This window comes from Phyllostomus hastatus, unplaced genomic scaffold (genome assembly GCF_019186645.2).
Source record: "Phyllostomus hastatus isolate PE091 unplaced genomic scaffold, TTU_PhHast_1.1 phas_contig_36, whole genome shotgun sequence".
NCBI classification, from domain to species: domain Eukaryota; kingdom Metazoa; phylum Chordata; class Mammalia; order Chiroptera; family Phyllostomidae; genus Phyllostomus; species Phyllostomus hastatus.
In genome coordinates, this window is record NW_025333862.1 from 6,408,768 (window position 1) to 6,418,447 (window position 9,680).

Genomic DNA, 9,680 nt, shown 5'->3' on the forward strand with positions numbered 1-9,680 from the left:
TGCGATGCAGAGCATCTGCAAAGGTTCTGCAAAGGTTATGCAAATGAGCCCCCAGTCTGGGTGGCTCTGGCCTGAGCCCAGGCCAGCTGCTAGCACAGGCCACTACTGTCTGAGACCATGTGAAACGTGATTTTGGTCCTTTCTCAATCCTGGCAGCTGTGGGCCTCTTGTTCATCCAAGAGCTTCAGCTTCCTCCCTTGGGCTAGGAGGCCTCAAGTTTCAGAATGAGCAGAGTTCTCCCAGCCCTTTTCTCTGATTTGGAGACCTGTGGTTCTCCAAACCACCAGCTGGAGGTTTGCTTTTCAAAGAAACCACGATCTCATATGAGTCCAACCAAACCGTGTTAGCTGCGACTGGAGCCTGCTGAGTCCGACCCAGACCTTGGTTAGCTGTGACTAGAGCCTACGGTGCATGGGGAGCTGGTGTTTAGAGTAAGACCTGGAGGGGACTGTGGGTTTCTGGCACTCGGCTATCTCCTTTTCTGGTCAGAAACCTGTTCTAAGGAAAAGGCCCTCATAGTGAGACTATAGCTTTACCTCTCACCCCATTCACCCACTCACACACAGGGGACCAAAGCAGGCCATTCTCTAGCGGGTCTGCACAAACAACGAGAACAGAGAGAAATCCAGTATGGTCTGTAGGTTCTGAAAATGACAGCTGACCCAATGTTGGTGCTCAGTAGCTCTTGGATGGTGAATGTATCTAAAGAACAATTAACACAAACAATTTCATTAACTCAAACATGAAAGTAAATATATACACAGTTATATACGCACACGGTGTGAAATGTGAAAGCTCTTTATAACTTCACCCAGCTATGCCAACTCCCTAAATAATGTCTTTTAATAGCTTGATTGGATTTTATCCAGCTTAAATATTTTTTATTAATTTATCTACACACATATATCCTTATAAACATGGTAGAAATTTAATTGAAGGTTATAAGTGTAAGCGCAATTATTAGGCCTGGTGTTCTGCAACTTGCATTTTTAAAAAGTTGTGGTAAAATACACATAAAATTTACCATCTTAATCATTTCTTTAAAGATTTTATTTTATTTTTTTAGAGAGAGGGGAAGGAGGCAGGGAAAGGGGGGGCAGAAACATTGATCAGTTGCTTCTCACACACCCCCAATGGGGGGCCTGGCCTGCAACCCAGCCATGTACCCTGACTGGGAATTGAACCCATGATCTCTCGGTTGACAGGACAGTGCTCAATCCAATGAGCCACACCAGCCTGGGGTCTTAATCATTTTTAAGTGTAGAGTTCAGTAATGTTAAGTATATTTTCACATTGTTGTGCAATCAAACTCCGGACTTTTTATTCCTGTCAACATGTAACTCGCTTTTTAAACTTAGCATATCTCAGAGAGTGTTCATGGCAGGCCTCAGAACCACCATGTCCTTTTTTTTAAAAACGGATGCAGAGTATTTCACAGTATGGATGCACCATAATTTATTTCTTTAACTCTCTGCTTTGTATAGGTGTTTCATTTATCTCCATTTGTTTATGATTAGAACAAATGTTGAGAACATCTTGTACAATATCTTTGTGCACATGTGTGAGCATTTCTGTAGGACAGATTCCTAGAAGTGGAATATTTAGATCAAAGGTTATATATGTTTTTGGTAGGCACTGCCAGAAAAGAAAGTGTCACGTTACGGATGAATACACTTTGCATGTTGCTTTCTGAATGAGAGGTCAGTGAAAGGGTTTGCTGTCAGCAGTGGGGCAAACTGGGGATAGAGTAAGAGGACATTTGAAGTTCCCCAAACTGACAATGCATATGCCCTTGGTCGAATTGTGGGTGACTGGAAAAATCAGACCTGGAGGAGACAAGGGGATTCCTTCAATCTCTCCCCATGTCAGCAGCTTTGCTCACCAAATTATGGTTATTTGCATGTATTTTGGGCGTGTAGGCAGGATGGCTCAGAGACAAATCTGAGATTCAGCCTCGTTCAGTGCCCTCTGGTTTCTGATCTTGAGCAGGTTACCTGAGCCGCTTCTCAGACTGGGAAGTGAGTGCCCCTCATGGGAACACCGAGGAGATGACTGTGCAAATGACATATATGTAAGGCAGACTGGCAGGTGCTGTAAGAGAAGCCCAGAGTGAGGGGGAGGGGTCCCCTCTGATTAGGGAGTTCAGGGAAAGAAAGGCACATGGCAGAGGAGGTGGCTCTGACTCAGGGTCCTAGGTGTTATGGGGGACATAGGAGACATGCCAGGATTTTTTTCTTACTACACAAGAGCTCAAACACATTCTCCTCCAAAACCCTTGGGATGCTGATGGTGTGCCCAACCCTCTGCTGATTACTGAGTCTGAGAAATCAGGCCTGTGATGTGGTCAGTAGCTCAGATGCACACCGCACAGGAGAAAGCTTTTGAGTTGTATTAAACTTGGGTTCAGACTATGGGCAGGCAACTTAACCTCGCTGAGCTTGAGTTTATCAACAAGTACAGTAGGGATAATAATTGTGGAATCCCACAATTATTAATTATCCAATTTATTATAGTATGATATACTTCTAATACAAATATAATTATAAATAATTGCACTTTATATGATTTATAATAATTATTAATATATGTGGTGTTCATTAATTATTAATTATGAGGAGATGCCTCACAGACCTCTAATTGCAGCATAGTCATCCCAGGGCCCCAGCTGCTGTGCTCTGAAGTCCATTGCTGCTTCTGCACCGAGGCCGTGCTTCTCTCACCTGCTCTCCACCAGTGACTGGGAACAGCAGGGACACCAGGGCACGAAAGTTTCTGAGGAAACAAAGACTCTAGTGACAGCTGACTTTGGCTAGAGGATTCCCTGGCAATTCTGTAAACCTTCCTGAGACTACATAGTAGTCCAGCACACTTGCATACTCCTGTCCTCATTCCTCGCAGCAAGGGTTGGGCATGGTCTGGTGGCTTCCCCCTGCACCTGCCCCCCTCCCCCCCCCCCGCCCCCGCCGCCCGCACCGCTGGCCTGGCCTCGCCCAGCTCCCTCCCTATCTTTCATAAAGACCTTTCTCCTACCAGACTTCTAGTCAAGATGGAAGCATAGGCAGACATGGCCCGCCTTTTCACACAACTGCCTCAAAATTACAGCTAAAATATAGAACAACCATCACTCAGAACGGTCAGAAACTGAGTTAAATGGAAGTCTGACAATTATGGAATTAAACCACATCCATCCATCCAGACTAGTAGGAGGAGTACAGACACAGAATGCGCTGGTCCCATACCCATGTGTGGTGGATAGAAATTCGGGAGGGATATCTTGGGAGTGAGGAGTCCCAGTCCCACATCAGGCCCCCAAGCCTAGGGTTCCAGTGCTCAGAAGACAGATCCCCAGCTCTCAGAAGATAACTTCTGGCTGCAAAAACCAGTGGGGATTGAGTTGGCAGAAGAAACTTCTGGAGCACCAAGCAGTTCCTCTTAACCCACACATGGACTCAGCTACTCAGACTCACTTGCTCTGAGCTCCAGCACTGTGGTAGCAGCCTAAAAGGCACCAGTGGCATAAGGGGAGGAAATGAAGTGTCTGGTATCAAAGCGAACAGAGGTCATTGGCTCTGCTAAACTCTCCCCCCACAGAGCCAGTAAGCTGGTGCCATATGTGAGACTCCATCAACTTGGGTAACACTGTTTGACCCACCATGGAGATGCCCAAGAGACTCTGCCCCACCCAACTATGGGCCCTCTCAAGATGCTTTTCCATATGAATGGCTGGTTTTGGCTCATGCTTCAAAACTTCTTACATCTTATCAAACAAGCAATAGCTGGCTTCAGTGAGCCTCCTGCAGGCCCTACACTAGCAGCAGTCAGTTTAGATTCACAGCTTGGCTTCACTTGGGAATCTCTAAGCCCAGCATAGGTAGCAGCCATCTCAGACTGCTTCGAAGCTGAGTCAGGGTGCCCCAGGCAAAACATAGGTGGGGACTAACATTGGCCTGTACCACCCTGGAAACACCAAGGCCTGCACACCCAGTGGACAGCTACAGACGACATCAGAACACCACCACCCTCTCCCTGCAGAGCTGAGCCTCCATGGAGAGCAGAGTTTGGTGGTCAGTGGTCATAGCCAGGCCTTGCAGCTGACTGGCCTGGGTAAATCCCTCCCATTGATCTGCCAACAGCAACCAAGCCTCAACTACAAGAGGAGGGTGTACTCAGTCCACATGAAGGATGCACCTCGAGTACCCAGCTTGGGTGATAGGGGAGGCTATGCCGGCCACTGGACCCTTCAGGATGTCTATTACATTAGGCCACACTACCAAGACACCGAGTCAAAGTAACTGTACCTAACACACAGAAACAAACAAACACAGGGAACCTGTCAAAACGAGGAGACAACAAAACTTGGCTCAAATGAAAAAACAGATCAAAACTCCAGAAAAAGAGCAAAACAAAATGGAGATAAGCAATCTATCAGATGCAGAGTTCAAAACACTGGTTATAAAGATGTTCAAGGAACTTAGCGAGGACTTTAGCAGCATAAAAAAATCCATCCAGTCAGAAATGAAGGATACATTAATTGAAATAAAGAATAATTTAACAGGGAAACAACAGCAGAGTGGATGAAGCTGAGAATCAAATCAGTGATTTGGAATATAAGGAACCAAAAAACAACCAATCAGAACAACAGGAAGAAAAAAATATGAGGCTAGTGTAAGCAGCCTCTGGGAAAACTTCAAGAGGCCCAACATTCACATCACAGGAGTGCCAGAAGGAGAAGAGAAAGAGCAAGAAGTTGGAAATCTATTTGAAAAAAACCATGAAAGAAAACTTCCGTAATTTGGTGAAGGAAATAGACATGCACATCCAGGAAGCTCAGTGAGTTCCAAAGAAGAAGCCCATGCCAAGACACATCATAATTAAAATGCCAAAGGTTAAAAATAAAAAAGAGAATCTTAAAAGCAGCAAGAGAAAAGAAGTTAGTTACCTACAGGGGAGTTCCCATAAGACTGTCAGCCGATTTCTCAAAAGAAACTTTGCAGGCTAGAAGGGACTGGCAAGAAATATTCAGTCATGAAAAGCAGGAACCTACAGCCAAGATCGCTCTACTCAGCAAGGGTATCATTTATAATTGAAGGGCAGATAAAGAGCTTCTCAGACAAGAAAAAAACTAAAGGAGTTCATCGTCACCAAACCATTATTATATGAAATGTTGAAGGGACTTATTTAAGAAAAAGAAGACCAAAACTATGGACAATAAAATGGCAAAAAATACACATCTATCAAAAACTGAATCTAAAAAACAAAATAAACAAATAAGAACAACAGAGAATCATGGATACCGAGAACGTTTTGATGGTTGCCAGATGGGAGGGGAGTAGGAGAGAATGAGTGAAGAGGTGAGGGGATTAAGAAGTACAAATAGGTAGTTACAGAACAGCCATGGGGATGTAATGTACAGTATAGGAAATGGAGTAGCCAAGGGAACTTCTACATGTGACTCATGGACATGAATAATGGTGGGGGAATTGCCTGAGGGAGAGGAGGGTGCTGGGTGGAGGGGGGCAAAGGGGGAAAAATCAGGACAACTTTAATAGGATAATCAATAAAGTATAATTTTTAAAAACGATTTTATTTATTTATTTTAGAGAGGGAAGGGAGGGAGACAGAGAGAGAGAGAGAAACATCAATGTGTGGTTCTGGGGGTTATGGCCTGCAACCCAGGCATGTGCCCTGACTGGGAATCAAACCTGCGACACTTTGGTTCGTAGCCCATGCTCAATCCACTGAGCTACACCAGCCAGGGGGATAATTAATAAAGTATAATAAAAAAAAAAGACATTTCTTCTAACAAGACCCCTGCATGTCATTTTGGCATCTGCTTCTCCAGGGACTCAGACTAACATACTGTCTCCTACCTCTTAGGGTTGTAAAGAACAAATGAAAAGTGATACCAAAGCTTGAGCATTAATCCCTGGCACAGAGTGAGCACTCATGGTCATACGCCAGAGTGAGTAGTCTGATAACTGTAGTGGTGTGTGCAGTTATCAAAAAAGGAGAGTTTGGGTTTGGGAATTAAGAAATGTGTCTTCTGCCCTGGCTGGTGTGTCTCAGTGGATTGAGTGCTGGCCTGCGAATGGAAAGGTTGCCGGTTCAATTCCCAGTCAGGGCACATGCCTGGGTTGTGGTCCAGGTCACCAACTGGGGATGTGCAAGAGGCAACTGATTGATGTTATCTCTTGCCCGTTGATGTTTATCTCCCTTACTTCCCCTCCCTCTAAAAAAATATAAGTAAAATCTTTAAAAAAAAAGAAAGAAATTTGTCTTTCTGCCGCTTCCCTGCTCCATTTCCTCCTGAGTTCTCTATTCCCCCCCACCCACTTCCTCACACGTGTGCTTTTGTAACGGTGGCAGCCATCCGCGCTGGCAGCCTGGTGGGCCCCTGCTCACTCTGCTTAGAGTACCCCCCGCCCCATGCTGAGATGTGGACTTACTGGGAGGCCGTGAGAATAGCTTGGGTGGGTCACTGGGTGGGTGTCAGCAGCCAGACAGAGCTGGGGGCCAGGGGAGGATGGTGGGAAGACAGAGTGCCTTTGAGTAAAACAGGGGTCATGAGAAGTGAGGGTGAGTCACAGGGTTTTTCTCAAAACCCCCATGCCCCTGTTGTTTAGAATGAGCTGAGACAGGAGCCCGCCAGCCCCAGCCTCGGCCCCAATTCTGAGAATGCATCCCCTTTCCTCCCCTCCCACAGTTGCCGAAATTAATCAGGCCCCTCACTTCGGAGGTATCGTTCTCTTCTCTCAGAAGAATCTGGCAGAGAAAACCACTGGTTTGTATCCCAGCAAAGGAGGCCACAGACCAGGGCTGATTGGGAGGAAATGTGAAGTAGCTGTGTCTAGTTTGGGTTTTAGCTAATTCGTGCAAACCTTCCAGCTCAGTTCCAGGCACAGGTGAACGAACACCCAGTGAAGGGACCCTGCAGCCCTGTGCAGAGGCCCTGGCACCCTTTGTGACCTTCTTTTCTATCTTGGATTTTGACCTCCAACGACCCTCTGAGGTAGTGGAATTACTATCCCCATTTGATAGATTTGTACAGTGAGGCTCAGCTTAAGTACCTATTTAGCAATCTTTTATAGTGCAGGACCCTAATGTTCAGCAGAAGTTTATAGCCAAAGGCACAGAGCAGGCAGCCAAAGCCTCTGAAGCTCAAGTGGCCAAGCCACAGTTTTGGGGCATATAGCAATCACAGGCCCAAAGGGCTGGAAGGGCACAACGTTGGCCATTTTATAACCACCCCCGAAGACGGAACATTCCATCTTGACATATCTGCACAACTCATTTCCTTTTTGTTCGTGGGTCACTTTTTCAATGACATTTACAGTATTGCTCTATTTAGAACTGCATCATACTTCCTACCCCTGACTCCCCACTCTAAGCGCTCTGTTCCCCTCCATGGCTTTGTTTTTAAAATTAGTTTTATTGAAATATAATGTCCATACGAAAGTTACCCTACTGAATTTTTCCCTATAGATCTGACCATCTTCTAAAAATCTGTATAATTTATTTATTATAAGGACTGGAATAGGTGGCCCACAGGGCAAGAATTTATGTCTGCTTTATTTGCCATTACATCTCCAGCATCTGGCACATAGTAGGCCCTCAAATACTTGCTGAATGCTGGTGGAAACTTAGTAGCATCTGGTACTCTTTGTAGAGGATAAAAGTGCACTTGGCAGTTCTGTGGAGGAGAACACAAGGCACGCCCTGAGCACGTGTCAAAGGGTGCGGCAGAGACAGCGCAGGCCTGGAGCCACAGCAGCCCCCACGGCTCTGTGACACCCAGGAATGCCTCCTGGAGGAGGTTGGCTGGCTCCCCAGAACTCCGAGCTCACCTGTCACCTGAGATAACACCCCCTTCCTTGGGTCAGTCCCCAGTTCCTCCACTGCTGTTTCACTCCATTAACTCTGGTTCTGCCCTCAGTGGGTCCTGTGGCAGTGACCACACAAACTATGCCCACCCACCTCCTTCCTCACCCCCACATCCCAGCGGGCAGAGCTGAGCCTGTCGCAGACAAACTGCCCACAGACCTGTGCAGCCAGGAGGGGCAAGCAGAAAACTCTCGTCCTCGGAGTGGGGCGGACTCTGGAGGCGCTCTCGCGGGACCCGGTGGGGAGCAGGCCCACAGAGAGCGCCCACTGGGGGCTGGCTGAGTGGGTGGTGAAGCTGAGGATTACCAGATGCCCTGAGAAGTCCTAACCACGTGGCTTCTGTCCACACTCGGTGGGGGCACCATTTCAACTAAATTTTAGTTATTTCACTTTCCTATTGATTTGCTTTAGTATTTTATGTATGCCATTTTTTCCAAACATGCCGAATAAAAGTTTCCAAAATTATAGCCAGTGTGGTACAATATAGCTGGCTACAAAGAAATAAGAAAATCAAGGGGAAAAAGTGGGACGGAAAGGGGAGCAGTGTTTGCCCTAAGAGTTCGTACTAGGAATCCAAAGCCCAGACATGTGAAGGTAGCTGGTGTCCGAGCGCTCATCTGACTGCCCCATAATGCACCATTCCGAGGGCAACGCTGGGCCCCGGGCCTGTCACGGCCTGGGCACATGTCCCTTGCTCCTGGGCCTACAGGAAAAGTGCGGTGTCCCAATTCTCAAGGGGTCCTAGCTCCCCTCTGGCTTGTGTCACACGCCCTGCCAGGCACACCAGAGAGCAGGTGAGCGAGGCACATGTTGGAGGCCTCCCTGGATCACGGACTCCCAGGGCGGGTGGCCTGCAAAGGGGTCCTGACGTTTGCCAAGCTTGCCACACTCATCGAACACCAAATAATACTTTACCTGCTCCACCCCATGCCCCAAACCACTGAAGAGCTACACATAGAGCAAAACCAAAGGGGATGTAATTTCTTTAGGTATCCTGGTCACAAGAGTAGCATTTTATCTGTTTTTACTAACAGAAAATATGTAACAATATTACTTTTCCCCATAGCACACTTACCATTGTTTTTATAAAATCTGGACTAGACTTCCGTGAACACTGTAGCTTAATTCACCAAACCCCAGGGTTTCCTTCTCCCCAGAAGGAGTTCTGTAGCCATGTTGGAACCCACAACTTCTCCTCCTCGTTTGCCCCTGGTGACGCTGAAGAGTGGGGAGGGGTGGGGGGTCCTCTGCAGAACTGTCCTGGGATGGTTACAGCAGAGGCTGCAGAGCCCTCACGTGCGCAGACTCTTTTCTAACTTGAACTCTATAACTTAGTTCTTTTTTCTTAGATCCATTGCTGCTTGCTTTCCACTGTGGCAGAAAAGGCTGCCTGCCCTGGCTGGTGTGGCTCAGTGGATTGAGCGTGGGCCTGCAAACCAAAAGGTCAATGGTTCAATTCTCGGTCGGGTCACATGCCTGGGTTGTGGGCCACAACATAGGGGGACACGTGAGAGGCAACCAGTCGATGTTTCTCTGGCACATCGATGTTTCTCTCCCTTTCTCCTCCCCTCCTCTCTCACTAAAAGTAAATAAAATCTTTTTGAAAAAAAGAAAAGAAAAGGCTGGCCATTCACGAAAGATTCCTGCTCCATCCATAGTTGTTGCTGGAAAGTGGGAAATGTAACACAGGAACTTCCCCACCGACCCCCTTCTTTACAAATTCAAGATTTCACACAAAGCTCTCCTGTCTGGTAGGGGACATTGAGTTACTTCTGGCCCATCTCCTACTCAACAAGCTT